This window comes from Pongo pygmaeus, chromosome 16 (assembly GCF_028885625.2).
Source record: "Pongo pygmaeus isolate AG05252 chromosome 16, NHGRI_mPonPyg2-v2.0_pri, whole genome shotgun sequence".
In the NCBI taxonomy this organism is placed as follows: domain Eukaryota; kingdom Metazoa; phylum Chordata; class Mammalia; order Primates; family Hominidae; genus Pongo; species Pongo pygmaeus.
In genome coordinates, this window is record NC_072389.2 from 90,585,235 (window position 1) to 90,599,829 (window position 14,595).

General features: G+C 44.9%; 1 protein-coding gene across 4 annotated transcripts in view; it reads right to left on the reverse strand.

The window, feature by feature from the left end:
- ZNF592 (zinc finger protein 592) overlaps positions 1–14,595 on the reverse strand; it is a 56,771-nt gene that overhangs the window by 34,442 nt on the left and 7,734 nt on the right. For 2 of the 4 annotated variants that reach the window (XM_054450977.2, XM_063652878.1), the window contains exon 2: positions 6,347–6,455. The exons of the other annotated variants lie outside the window; for them this stretch is intronic. The gene's annotated coding sequence lies outside the window, so the exon portion shown is untranslated. The remainder of the gene's footprint in view (positions 1–6,346; positions 6,456–14,595) is intronic. 4 annotated transcript variants of the gene reach the window in all.

Below are 14,595 nucleotides of genomic sequence, written 5' to 3' on the forward strand. Positions count from 1 at the left end.
GAGCCTCTCCTGTGTTGGGGTCATGTCTTTCCCCTCTATTTCCATGACCTAACACACCTGGCTCCCCATGGCAGGTGAGTTGTCACTGCTCCCACTGCTCCCAGAGCCATTCCTGGATGTCTCTTCAACCCCCTGGCTGATGTACCTGCCCCTGCTTGCCCTGTGCAAGGTGTCCTTCACCCAAAGGCAGCTTCTCCTCTCCCCATGCCATGCCTTTTCCACGCCAACCAAAGATTTCAAGGACAGAATTATATTGCAAACATTCTAACAAGACTCATAAGATGTTAAAGCTGAAGGGGCCCTTGGAAACTATCTGGTCCAGGGGCTTCCAAATGCCTGTCTGAAGGCTGCCGCTGGACAGACTGCAAAAGAGTAACATAGGGAATGACTTCAAAATACAGATACACAGGCTCCACCATGAAAATTCTGATTCAATATGTCTAGGATGGATTCCTGCTTTTTGGTTTTTTTTTTTTAAAAGCTTCCCAGATGATTCTACTGCACCGGTCTAGTCCAAACTCTTCATTTTTTATACATGGAGAACTGAGGCTCAGAGAGGGGAATAGTCACCAAATGCTAAGACTTATGACTGGCACTGAGGGCACAAAGCTGAAGGCCCAGATCCTGCTCTTGAGCACCTACACATACATAATCCACTGGAAACATCTGTGGGCACCACTGAGGCTCATCAAGGGCACAGAATTCCTACAGAAGTCACCTCACTCTCCCTTTTGCTCTCTTTTGCTTTATTTATTCTTCCTCACATCATAATTTTCTACCTGTACTGTAGTTTACTGAACATTTCAGTAAAGTGTTCTCTTTCCTGCTATTTTATAAGCCCCTCAGTAGACACTCACTAAATTATTGTTATTTCTAGATTTGGATCTCTACTTGGATATCTAATAGGCACCTCAGATCTACTATGTCTAAAATCTAGCTCTTGATTTCCTCCTACAGCCTTCCCCATTTCAGTAAATGACAATGCCATTCTTCCAGCTGCTTAGGCCTAAACCTCTCTTTCACACCCTTCATCCAATCCACAAGCACATCCTGTCAACTCAACCTTCAAAATATATTCAAGTCCAGCCATTTCTCACCACCTCTACCATCATCTCTCTCCTGTGTTCCCACAAAAGCCTGCCAACTGATCTTCTTGCTTCCACCCTTGTCTCTACTAGTCATTCCCAACACAGCAGCCAGAGTATTGCTTTTGAAACATATGTTGCCACTGGGCACAGTGGCCCATGCCTGTAGTACCAGCTACTTAGGATGCTGAGGTAGGAGGATCACTTGAGCCCAGGAATTTGAGGCTGCAGTGAGCTAGGAATGTACCTGAGGATAGCCACTACACTCCAGCCTAGGCAACACAGTGAGACCCCATCTCAAAAAATAATAAGATAATTTAAAAATGTTAAAGCACACATCACATCATGTCCCTACTCTCTTCAAAACCCTTCAACACCATCCCATCTCCCTCAGAGTGAAATCCCATCTTTCCCACAGCCTCCACAGCCGGGATGATCTCACTGCCCCCATCTCCTACGCCTCTCTCTCACCCAGTCTGTCCAGGCACACAAAGGCCTCCTTACGTTCCTCAGGCATGCTGGTCATGCTCCATTCTGACCCTCTGCAGTCACCATTCCCTCTGCTTGAAACATTCTCCCACCAGATCTCGGTGGGCTCACTTCCTCACTTCTTCAGGCCTTTAATCCAATGTCACTTTGTCAGGAGCCTTCCACGACCATTCTACATGAGATACCAATCCCCAACCCCACCATCAATCTTTATCCCTTTACACTGCTTTATTTTCTTCCCAGCACTTATCACCACCTAGCATATATTATATAATTGTTCATTACCTTCTTGTCTTTCTGTAAATTCCAGTGTGTTTACAGGAAGGTAATCCACCATTAGAAAGGAGGAACAGGGCAGGCACAGTGGCTCACGCCTATAATTCCGGCACTTTGGGGAGGCAGAGGTGGGCTGATCACCTGAGGTCAGGAGTTCGAGACCAACCTCACCAATATGGTGAAACCCTGTCTCTACTAAAAATACAAAAATTAGCCAGGCATGGTGGTAGGCACCTGTAATCCCAGCTACTCAGGAGGCTGAGGCAGGAGAATTGCTTGAACCCAGGAAGTGGAGGTTGCAGTGAGCCAAGATCACGCTATTGCACTCCAGTCTGGGCAACAGACGGACACCATGTCTCAAAAAAATAAATAAATAAAAGAAAGGAGGAAGAACAATTTGACAAGCTCATTTGTCCAGAATTAAGATTGTTCAAGATAATCACAGATTCCCAAGTGGGCTTATTATGAATCAAACATTTTGCAAATATGCAAATTTTTGTTTCACTTTTTAAAATTTTAGGGAGACCTTCAGTGGTTATGGGACCTCGCCAGTGGGAAGTGGTCTACCTAAAGTACCCTTGTCTATGAATCCTGGATCCCTGTAATGGCTGATTAAATTAAATATTTTATCAGTGGGGGGGTGCCTATTGGCCGATGTCCCATAAGGTCATTTGTTTTGAGGATGGGATCAGTGTGACACCAGAGGAAAGAAAAGGCTAGCTCTGAGAACCATAGGGAAGAGGTAGGTACAGGGTGGGACTGAGTCTTAAGAAAAAAAGACACAAAAGGCTGGGCACAGTGGCTCACGCCTGTAATCCCAGCACTTGGGAAGCTGAGACAGGTAGATGACTTGAGGTCAGGAGTTCGAGACCAGCCTGGTAAACATGATGAAACCTTGTCTCCGCTAAAAATACAAAAATTAGCCAGGTGTGGTGGTGCATGCCTGTAATCCCAGCTACTCAGGAGGCTAAGGTGGGAGAATCGCTTGAACCCAGGAGGCAGAGGTTGTAGTGAGCTGGGATCGCACCACTGCACTCCTGGGCGACAGAGCACAACTGTCTCAAAAAAAAAAAAAAAAAAAAAAGGTAAGAAAGAAAAGGAAAGAAGATAAGAAGATACTGGCTAGGCACTATGGCTCGTGGCTGTAATCCCAAGCGTGAGGCCAAGGCAGGTAGATCATTTGAGGCCAGGAGTTCAATACCAGCTGGGCAACATGGCAAAACCCCATCTCTACAAAAAAAAAATTAAATTAAATTAAAATTAGCTGGGCGTGGTGGCACATGTCTGTAGTCCCAGCTACTCAAAAGGCTGAGGTGGGAGGATTGCTTGAGCCTGGGAGGTTGAGGCTGCAGTGAGCTGTGATTGCACCATTGCACTCCAGGGTAGGTGACACAGCAAAACCCTGTCTCAAAAAAAAGAAAGAAAAGAAAAGAAACAAATAAAAAGAAGAAAATACAAGTCCATGAACAAACTGAAATACCATTGAATTGTACACTTTAAATGGGTAAACCGTATGGCATGTGAATTATATCTCAATAAAGCTGCTATATTTTTTAAAAGATATAAAAAGACAGAACTGGAGGGAGCTGGGATTATACAAGACAATAAAACTGACTGGGACAAGCAGAAACTAGGCACAGGCAGCAAGCACAGTTTACACAGAGCTGACAATTTAGATACAAACTGATACTTTGTAACCTGTACCCACTTTTACCTTTCCTTATTTGCAAACAGATCTCAGCAATAACCTGGCACCACACTTTGTTAGAAGGAAAACAGGACCCAGAGATTTGAGAAAAAGGGGGACAGGACTCCTCTTGTTCACACACCATCCTGGTGTGTTCCTCCCAGTAAACTTTGTAAATGCATCATCTCTTGGTAGTGGGGACCCCTAAATTTAAGCAAGAAGCCAGCAGCCCCAGACCTGCTGGGAACCAAGCCTCAACTTCCGACGCAAAGGACCCTAGAAAACAGTGTTGGCCGGGTACGGTGGCTCACGTCTGTAATTCCAGCACTTTGGGAGGCCAAGGCGGGTGGATCACCTGAGCTCAGGAGTTCGAAACCACCCAGGCAACATGGTGAAACTAAAAATACAAAAAATCTCTACTAAAAATACAAAAAAAATTACTAAAAATACAAAAAAATTAACCTGGTGTGGTGGTGCATGCCTCTAGTCCCAGCTACTTGGGAGGCTGAGGCAGGAGAATCACTTGAGCCCCAGAGGCGAAGGCTGCAGTGAGCCGAGATCACGCCACTGCATTCCAGCTTGGGCTACGGAATGAGACTCCATCTCGAAAAACAAAAAGAAAACCGCAAGCGGCCATTTCACAGGATCACTCTTTCTTTGGTGGTTTTGAGGGTGCCACCAGTCTCATCCACCACAGACAACCTACAGCTCCAGTTTCCTAAACTGACAGGTCTGGAGGGACACGAGGAGCATGCTACTACTCTTAGAGGCATCCCTATGGTTGCCTTAGATCACCACAGGAGTTTAAGAGCTGGTGAGTCAAAGGGCTGGTAAAGTTTCTCTCCCAAGTGTTCTGTTCTTATTCCCCTTTTCTTACACACACACACACACACACACACACACACACACACACTCTTCTCTTTCTCATCCTCTCTCCCCCTATTCCTTCCTCCACGGTACACTTTCTCTCCCTCTCTTCTCTGCCCCTGTCCTCTCTCTCTCTGTCTCTCTATCCGCCCCCCGACTCTCCAGCTCCTGCTCTCTCCCTCGTGCCTCTCTTCCTCCCTCTTCTCTCCTTCCCGTCTCAACAGAGATCTGGGTGTACTCTTTCACCATGACTGCTCAGACCTGAGGGAAGCCAGCCTTCAGCAAGAAAGTAGGGCCCCAGCCAAAGCAGCCTTTCACCAACAATCCAGCATGGCAACCGATCCAATATCCAGGTGTTCTATATGTGCCTATTGTATGTCCCTGGTGATCCAAGGGAATGATAACCATAACACGTCCCTATGTGCCTTTCTATGATTAGACAAATGGACTATTAAGAGCCTTCACACAGTGAAATGTTTACAGATAAAATGATGTGACATTTGGAATTGGCCTCAAAATAACACAGGGCAAGACGAAGAGAGCAAGGAGGGGATACATAAATGAAACAAGATTGACCATGTAGCCAGGCACGGTGGTGTGTGCTGTAGTCCCAGCTACTCGGGAGGCTGAGGTGGGAGGATTGCTTGAACCCAGGGGGTAAAGGCTACAGTGAGCCTTGATCACACCACTGCACTCCAGCTTGGGTGACAAAGTGAGACCCTGTCTCAAAAAAACAAAACATAAAAAAAAAAAGACCATGAATTGATAACTACCGAATCTGAGTGAGTACACAGAGGTTTATCATATTTTTTTTTCTATATTTGTACATTTCAGCACAATAGGGACCCACCCCTTGGCTAGCAGACTTTATGGGTCCAATCACACACTCATCAGGATGGCTATTATTTAAAAACAAAACAAGTCTGGGTGCGGTGGCTCACGCCTGTAATCCCTACACTTTAGGAAGCCGAGGCAGGCGGATCACAGGTCAAGAGATGGAGACCATCCTGGCCAACATGGTGAAACCCCATCTCTACTGAAAATATAAAATTTAGCTGGGCGCGGTGGCCAGCACCTGTAGTCCCAGCTACTCAGGAGGCTGAGGCAGGAGAATGGCATGAGCCCGGGAGGTGGAGGTTTCAGTGAGCCAAGATCACATCACTGAACTCCAGTCTGGCAACAGAGCAAGACTCTGTCTCAAAAATAATAATAATAATAATAATAATAATAATAATAATAACAAGTGCTAGTGAGGATGTGGAGAAATCAGATTCCTTGTGCATCACTGGTGGGAATGTAAAATGGTGCAGCTGCTATATAGAAAGCAGTTGGCAGTTCCTTAAAAAATTAAACAGAATTACCATATGATCCAGCAATTCCACTTCTGGGTATATACTCAAAAGAATTAAGAGCGGGGAGACGCAAGATATTTGTACACCCATGTTCACAGCAGCATTATTCATAACACTCAAAGGTGGAAGTAACCCAAGTATCTATCAACAGATGAAAGGATAAACAAAATGTGGTATATACACATAATGGAATATCATTCAGCTTTAAAAAGGAAGGAAATTCTGACACATGCTACAACAGACAAATACTGAATGATTCCACTTACATGAGGTCCCTAGAGTAGGCAAATTCATAGAGACAAGAAGTAGAATTGTGGTTGCCAGGGGTTAGCCGGAGAGAGAGAGGGAGTTATTGTTTAATAGGTACAGAGTTTTAGTATGAGGTGATATCAGGTTCTGGAGATGGACAGTGGTGATGCTTGTACAACTGTGAATGTATTTAATGCCACTGAACTGCACACTTAAAAATGGTAACTTTTGTTATATGTATTTTATCATCAAAAAAAAAGAAAAAATCCAGGGAACAAAAAAATCCCATGTCCAAACTCTTGGCTTTTCAAGGCCAGCTCAGGTCAGCCTAGACATCATACCTTAGAGAGGATCTCAAAACAAGGGTGTGGCGAGCGTTGCTAGGGGAGCAGAGCTGCGGAGAAAGGAAAAACTTCTACCTAGGCACATGGTCTAGAGTCCAAACACCACCTAAGGAAAGAAGAAAAACAAAAATTTTTTAAATGGGTCTGAAGGTAAATGTTAGAGTAAGGAAAGATAGTTTAAAAAAACTAATAATAATAATCCAAGTGTAAGTAAGACCCTGAGAAAAATCCCCAAATGTAAATTCAAGCAGGCCACAAATGTAGTCAAAGACAAAACTTTTCTCAGCTCCACGTCTGCTCCCCTCCCTCTATTACAGGCTGGTGGTTCAGAGCACAGACTCTCTCTGGGTTCAAATCCTAGTTCTACTGCTTACTAGCCTTGAGACCTGGGGCAAGATTCTTCATCTCTGTCTGTTTCCCCATATGTAAAATGGGCTACTACAGAGATCAAATGAGTTAATATTTATAAAGCTCTTAAAACACTGCCTTTTACATAGCAAATACACGTTTGTTAAGTATTATGCCACCAACCTCAGTGGCCACCAAGCTTTCCCTCATAAGTTTTCAGAGTGCCCCAGAAATTGCATGCAGAGAGGACAGAAAGACAAGGGAAGTAAAGCCGGGTTTAGTTTACCCCTCCAAACAACTCCTCCTCCAGTGCTCGGGATGCCCACTGAAGCTGAAGAAGCAGAGGGCCAAGCAGGGGCCACTGGGGCAGGTGAGCTGCAGAAATCATGGCGAGGGCAGATAGCAGTGTAGAAAGAGGTCAGCACAGAGCAGGTGATGAGAGTGAGGGACAAAAAGAGAAAAGCCAGCAGAACCCTTTTTTAAAAACTAGGTGGTCCCTAACTGTAGCCAAACATGAGAATCACCTTGGGAACTTTGGAAGCTACTAATACTTGGCCACTACCCCTCTAAGATTCAGATTTAATTGACTAGCATTGAGAAACACTGGTTAACGGCCCATCAACTACATATACCCACAAGTTACCTAATAAAAGGACTCATTCCCTGAATTTCTCGTTCTGCCCATTCTCACTCTAATCCTGCATTCCCTCACTTGACTTCATTTTTGTCCAATTTTGACAGACCAACATTTAGTTTGGATTCTAAATAGTAATACAGACAATATTAATGTAAAAATGTAGAAGGGAAGGGAAAGAAACCAATTATCTCAATTCTACAGAAAGAAACTAGAGAAAACTTTCCTGAAGTTTTTCCTTTTCTTATTTGGGCTTTCACATATCAAAACATAAACTAACAAGCAGACACTGTGCTGTCCAAAGAGGACAAAAGTTAGAGATCAGGGGCCAAGGGGTGTCTTAGGTCTGCTGTCCAATAGTAAATAAATTGGGAGGTGCTCCAATGAGTATACCAGGTTATTTACTCCAGATTAACCTTGGTTCCTCTGGCCACCAGTTTCTGTTGGGTTATCCAGACAGTCTCTCTCATATGCACAATCATGCAGTTTGGATGCAGAATGGCTAACAAACCTGAGTGTCAGGCTTCACTTCCAGGCTGGCTGCTTCTCCCAGGTCACCCTAATCACACACTCATGCTTGGATGTGTAGGAATTTTACAGTTTATAACACACTCTTCACACTGCACAAGGAACTCACCAGTGAATGAACTAAGACTGGCACTCAGGCTCCTGCCTGCCCCCAAGGACCAAGCTGCCCTTGTACTTTGGACTCCAAACCACCAGGTCAGTTTTCACATTTCAAGTTTCCCAACACACTCATCTTCCCAAGGTGCTACTGAATAGGGCACAAATTTTCCTTCAATTTGGTATTGAGACATTCACCACAGCCCTTGCCATAATGATGACACAACTTAGAGTGTTATAAGACCAAGATTAGACAACATTGCTTTAGAACATTGTTCTAGATTAGAGCTTCTTCCAACACTAGAAAGATTCAGGACTATCGGAGCCAAAGAGATTCTAGGAAACCATTAAATTTAAACCACTTACTCTACAAGCAAAGAAACAGAGGCCCAGAGAGGTGAGGTAATCAAATAAGAAAAGGGACATAAACTGAAGAGTTTTTATTACTGTGGAAGATTCCTGTTATTCCTGGCAAGGTCATGGGGCCCTTGCTTGCCCTTCCCATCAGAGCAGCTGAAGTCTCCTACACACAGTTACCCTTCAAATCTCTCCACCAAATACAGGGGATAAGGCTTATTTAACCCTCAGACCAGTGCTTCTCAGCCCTGGAGCGATCCTAATGCCTAACTCCAGCTCAGACCAATTAAACCAGAAATTATAGAGGTGGAGCCACCATAGGATCCCCAAAATCCATACCTTCCCCTATGGATTCCTTAAACCCTCCCCAGCCTGAAGGGCTTTTGCACTTGCTCTTTTCTCCAATCTGATTGCTCTTTTCTCACATATCTGCATGGCTCCCTCTCTCACTTCCTTCAGACCTCCGCTCAAAGGCCGTTTAATGAATGAGATTTCTCTGACTTCTCAATTTAAAATAGAAAACCTGCCTCCCCACCAAACTCCTCATCCACCATCCCTGCTTTATTTTTCTCCATAACACTTTTCACCATCTCTTATATTTTATCTTACTTATTATCTATAAATGCATACAAATCAGAATGAGCCCCATAAGAGTAAGATTTGTGTTTATTTTGTTCCTTGTTATATTCCCAGTGCCTAGAATAGTGCCTGGCACATAGCAGACCATCACATATATATTCTAAATGAACACATCAGGAACACAAATCTCAAAATATGACTCATACCAAAAGATCATAAAGAAGCAGCCATTTGGTTAATCATACCAAAAACACTTCTTCACTGATCTCATCTTGGCACAACCCTTATCAAAAACAGGATAGAAGCCTAATGAAACAGAAACCGTTCAGAAATACTTTCAGAAATAAGTATTTCTAGTCAATTAATCCAAACCAATGGGTTTGTTCGTCAAAGACAATTTGTTCTGAGAAATAAACATACGGAAATAGAAAATGAAGTTGAAAGGTGATGGAATAAATGGCTTTCAGATATCATCTTAGCATATGTGCAGATTCAGAAGAAAGCCTGAGAGCACTGACAGCTGTACTCAGACAGGAAGAGTTTTCAGCAGACCAGAAAGAACAGACAGGCTCCTCTCCTGGGATTATAGCCCGTGAGGTGAAGGTGCCATCTGGGATACTATTGCCTGCTTACCCCCAGACCCCTCAAGCTGATGAACACCTTCAGCAACCTGAGGATGACCCTTCCTTTTCCTTTCTCCTACTTACACCCCACCTGCTTCCAAAACTCACTTGAAACCACTGACAACACTTTAAACTCTACCACATCGGGAGCACTGGAAGCCTTTGTCAAGGCAGCCACACAGCAGTTGGGGAGCATCCCGCCATTACCAAGTCTCACTGATGTCATCTGTTCCATCCCATGTCTGCCGACCCCCTGGTCCTTGCTCTTTCCTTGCCCTCTCTGGTCTTTCCCTACTTGATCATCCTGCAAATTTCTTTAAGACTAATCCTTCCCAAACACCATTTTTATCAGGTCACTTACTCTGCTCAAAAACTCCCTGGGCCGGGCATGGTGGTTCATGCCTGTAATCCCAGCACTTTGGGAGGCCAAGGTGGGTGGATCACCTGAGGTCAGGAGTTCGAGACTGGCCTGGCCAACATGGCGAAACCCCATCTCTACTAAAAATAAAAAAAAATTAGCCAGGTGTGGTGGCACATGCCTGTAATCTCAGCTACTTAGGAGGCTGAGGCAAGAGAATTGCCTGAATCCGGGAGGTGGAGGTTGCAGTGAGCCAAGATTGCGCCATTGCACCCCAGTCTGGGCAACAAGAGGGAAACTCTGTCTAAAAAAAAAAAAAAAAAAAAAAAACCTCTTCCTGTAGCCTACCATATTAGGTCCAACCCTTGGGCCAGGCTTTCAAAAACCTCCATAATCTAGGCCTAAGACCAGGGCTACTGTGTTTTTCAGCAGCTGCCCCTCACTGGTCTTGCAGCACCAACTCATTGCCTCCCTGCTGAACAGCACCAGTAAGAGATGGGGTATAGAGACTGGAACAGACTGGACCATGTCTCTGAACTCCATTCCTACTGAGAGCATCCTCTTCATCCTCCTCTCTTCCACCCAACCACACTCCTTCTCTCCTACTCCAGCTGCTAGCTACACTGCCCTTTGCTACCCTATCTCTACACCACACACACACCACAGACATGCACGCATGCACTTTCATTCATTCAATAATATTGAGCACCATTACTGTGTGCCAGGCCTTGTTCTAGTCACTGTGGATACCACAGTGGATACCACAGTGAACAGAACAAATGAAATTCCTGCCCATGTAGAGCTGATAATCCACTGGAAGGAGACAGACATACAGACACAGATTCATAAAAGTCATACTTATTCTCTTTCTCAACCAGGGCTCCTCATATGACATCAGAAGAGTGAATATATTCTCAGTTCTGAAGTGAGAGAGCAAGCCATGAGAATATGGGGGAGAAGAGGTTTTAGGTGCAGGGATGAACAAGAAGGAAGAGAAAGGCCCTGAAGCAGAAGGAGTAGGAGATATGGCTGGGAAGCAGATGATGGCAGGCCATTGCTAGGTCTTTGACTTTGACTCTAAGACGAAAGGGTACAGGAGGATTTGGAGTAAAAGAATGATGTGCTCAGACCAATATTTTATTTGTTGTAGGTGGTTCTTTTTTTTTTTAACCACTTATCCTCAAATTCTATCAGACTGACATTTTAAAAGGATCACTCCCCTCTGCCTATCCATCTCAACTGTCTATCATTAGGAAGAATTACAAGAATTTCTTCCTGAATGTTCCCAAATTTTCTAAACTGAGCACATATTACTTTTTAAATGAGGGGGAAAAAAAACCAATCTCCCCAGTCCTTAAAGACTTGGCTCAAATTCCAACTCTGCCTCAAAACCCCTGTACAAGGCAGGGCTAGCCCACACTGTATCCTATGCCCCAGGCAGCAGGACCACCAAGGTGGGCCCAGAGTCAGCAATGAGGTGGTACAACAACATTCACTGCAGGAACTGATATGAATGAATGTTTCTTTTGCTGCCCTCACTTCTCTCCTCCCATGCAGAAGTGTGTCCCTTCAGACACTCTTGCCCCCAAGTGCCTGCCTGGGTCCCAGTCTTTCTCTCAGTTGACTTAATTAATTCCTGGTAATTAAACCTACTGTTTGGTGATGATGTACTAAGAGTATGACCTCTCCCAGGGGGTGTAAATAATTTAAAAGAGGACTCTAAGATGGAAATGCAAAAGCCTTAGACTCAGAGGAATGGAGCTATAATGACGGAATGACAGGCACTGGGGTTCATACTTTGTGGATAGGAGGCCAGCTTCTCCTAAAGGGCACAGCACTTAGGAAGCAGCGTCAAGGGGAGACAAGTAATGAAAGATGAGAATACTTCATTGCCACCACCTCTCTCCTCCCAAATGGCCATTCAATACATTTTGGGTACTAGAGAATGTTCCCTAGAGGTAATCCCAGCCATCTCAGAGGGTGACCTGTGTGCCAGTAACCACCACCCTCAGAAAGAAAAGCCCCCTTAAGACACTTCTGGTCTGAAAGCAAATTGTTCTCTAATTGCTTTCAGTGGGGGAAATCCTGGAGGGCGAAGTTCATCTCACATGATTCTTTTATGCTCTACAGAGCACCAGCTCTGGATTGGGTCCACAGTTGCTTTTATAAGCAACTGTGGAATACTGTTCTTAATTAGAATGTTTACTAACATTTAAAATCTTGAGGGTGTTCCTTTAGCAAGGCAAAGGGCATAGGAAGACCATAAGAAGAGGCTTTAAGGCAGGTATCTACTGTAACGGAATTGGCAAAAAAGAGTAGAATGCTGTTGCAAAAAGGTTCCAGAAAATTTTACTTATTTAGTTAGTTAGAGACAAAGTCCCACTCTGTCACCTAGACTGGAGTGCAGAGGCATAATCACGGCTCACTACATCCTAGACTTCCCAGCCTTGGGTGATTCTCCCACCTCAGCCTCCCAAGTAGCTGGGACTGAATACGGGTCTGAGCCACCATGCCCAGCTTTTTTTTTTTTTTTTTTTTTGTATTTTCAGTAGCGATGGGGTTTTGCTATGTTACCTAGGCTAGTCTCAAACTCCTGGGCTCAAGCAATCCACCCACCTCAGCCCCCAAAAGTGCTGGGATTACAGGTGTGAGCCACCTTACCTGGCCTCCCAAGACTTTAAATACAAGTAAACATGCTAATTAAGAATAATAGGCCAGGCGCCATGGCTCTCACCTGTAAGCCCAGCATTTTGGGATGCCAAGAGGGGCAGATTGCCTAGCTCAGGAGTTCAAGACCAGCCTGGGCAACATGGCAAAACCCCATCTCTACAAAAAAAAATTAGCTGGTGTGGTGGCACACGCCTGTAGTCCCAGCTACTTGGGTGGCTGAGGTGGGAGGATCACCTAAGCCTGGTTGGTCGAAGCTGCAGTGAGCCATGATCAAGCCACTGCACTACAGTCTAGACAACAGAGTGAGAAGGTCTCAAAAAAAAATTTTTTTTAAAGGATTAACGGCTGGGCACGGTGGCTCACGCCTGTAATCCTAGCACTTTGGGAGGCCGAGGTGGGCGGATTGCCTGAGCTCAGGAGTTTGAGACCAGCCTGGGCAACATGGTGAAACCCCATCTCTACTAAAATACAAAAAAAAAAGCCAGACGTGGCAGCATGTGCCTGTAGCCCCAGCTACTTGGGAGGCTGAGGCAGGAGAATTGCTTGAACCCGGGAGGCGAAGGTTGCAGTGAGCTGAGATCATGCCACTGCACTCTAGCCTGGGGGACAGAGTGAGACTCCATCTAAAAAAAAAAGATTAATGTCAGCCAGGCACAGTGACTCACACCTGTAATCCCACATTTTGGAAGGCCGAGGTGGAAGGATCGCTTCAAGCCAGGAGTTTGAAACCAGCCTGGTCAACACAGCAAGATCCTGTCTCTACAAAAGAAATAAAAAAATAAAACTAATTAACCAGGCATTGTGGCCCATGCCTGTAGTTCCCACTCTGGAGGCTGAGGTGTAAGGATTGTTTGAGCCCAGGAGGTCAAGACTGTAATGAGCTATGATTGCACCACTGCACTCCAACTCCAGCCTGGGTGACAGTGCTGGACCCTATCTCTCAAAAAAAAAAAAAAAAAAGAAAGAAAAGAAAAGAAAAGAATAATGATCAGGCACAGTGGTACACCTGTAGTCCCAGATACTTGGGAAGGTGAGGGCCAGATGCTGTGGCTCACGCCTGTAATCCCAGCACTTTGTGAAGCTAAGGTGGAAGGATCATTTGAAGCCAGGAGTTTGAGACTGGCTTGGTCAATATAGCAAGACCCCATCATCACTACAAAAATATATATTTTTTTAAATTGAGACAGTCTCACTCTGTCACCCATGCCAGAGTACACTGGCACAATCTCGACTCACTGCAACCTCCACCTCCCAGGTTCAAGCGATTCTCCCACCTCAGCCTCCCGAGTAGTTGGGACTACAGGCGCGCACCACCATGGCCAGCTACATTTTTGTATTTTCAGTAGAGACGGGGTTTCACCATGTTGGCCAGGCTGGTCTCGAACTCCTGACCTCAAGTGATCCACCCGCCTCGGCCTCCCAAAGTGCTGGGATTACAGGAGTGAGCCACTGTGCCCAGCAAAAAAAAATGTTTAAAGGGAGGATCATTTGAGCCTAGGATTTCGAATCCAGCCAGGGCAATGTAGCAAGACTCCTATCTCTTAAAAAATATATATATAATATTTTTAAGGGCCTAAAGATTTATAGCCTTAATAAAGTATTAAATGGTGATAGTTTTTATAATCTCAGCCAGTTAAGTTCAAGTCTGGGGAGAATAACAGCACAAAGGCAGATAGCAGCCCAGCCACACAGACCAGAGCTTTGGCTGGGCCAAGCCCAGGAAAATCTGAACTGCTCAGTGCCCACCCCTGGGCCCCCTTTTCTGAAAATGCCAAAGCTCTGCCTCAAATGTGTCATCAGGCCCTACAATGTCCCTGAGATGGCTTGCAGTTACAATGGACACCTACCTTCAAAACCTCTCTGTGTAGTCTCACTCTGCCCTTTGGCTTGTAAAGGAATATCCTCAATTTCAGGAACTGAACTGACAAAAAAATAGAATGTTGTAAACTACAGCAAACCAGGGGAATAAAAGCAGAGCCAGAGGACACTCTGCTGGCTCACATTGGCTCTAGCTTGCCAAGGGCAATGTGGGTAAAATGTTCCTGTATCCAAA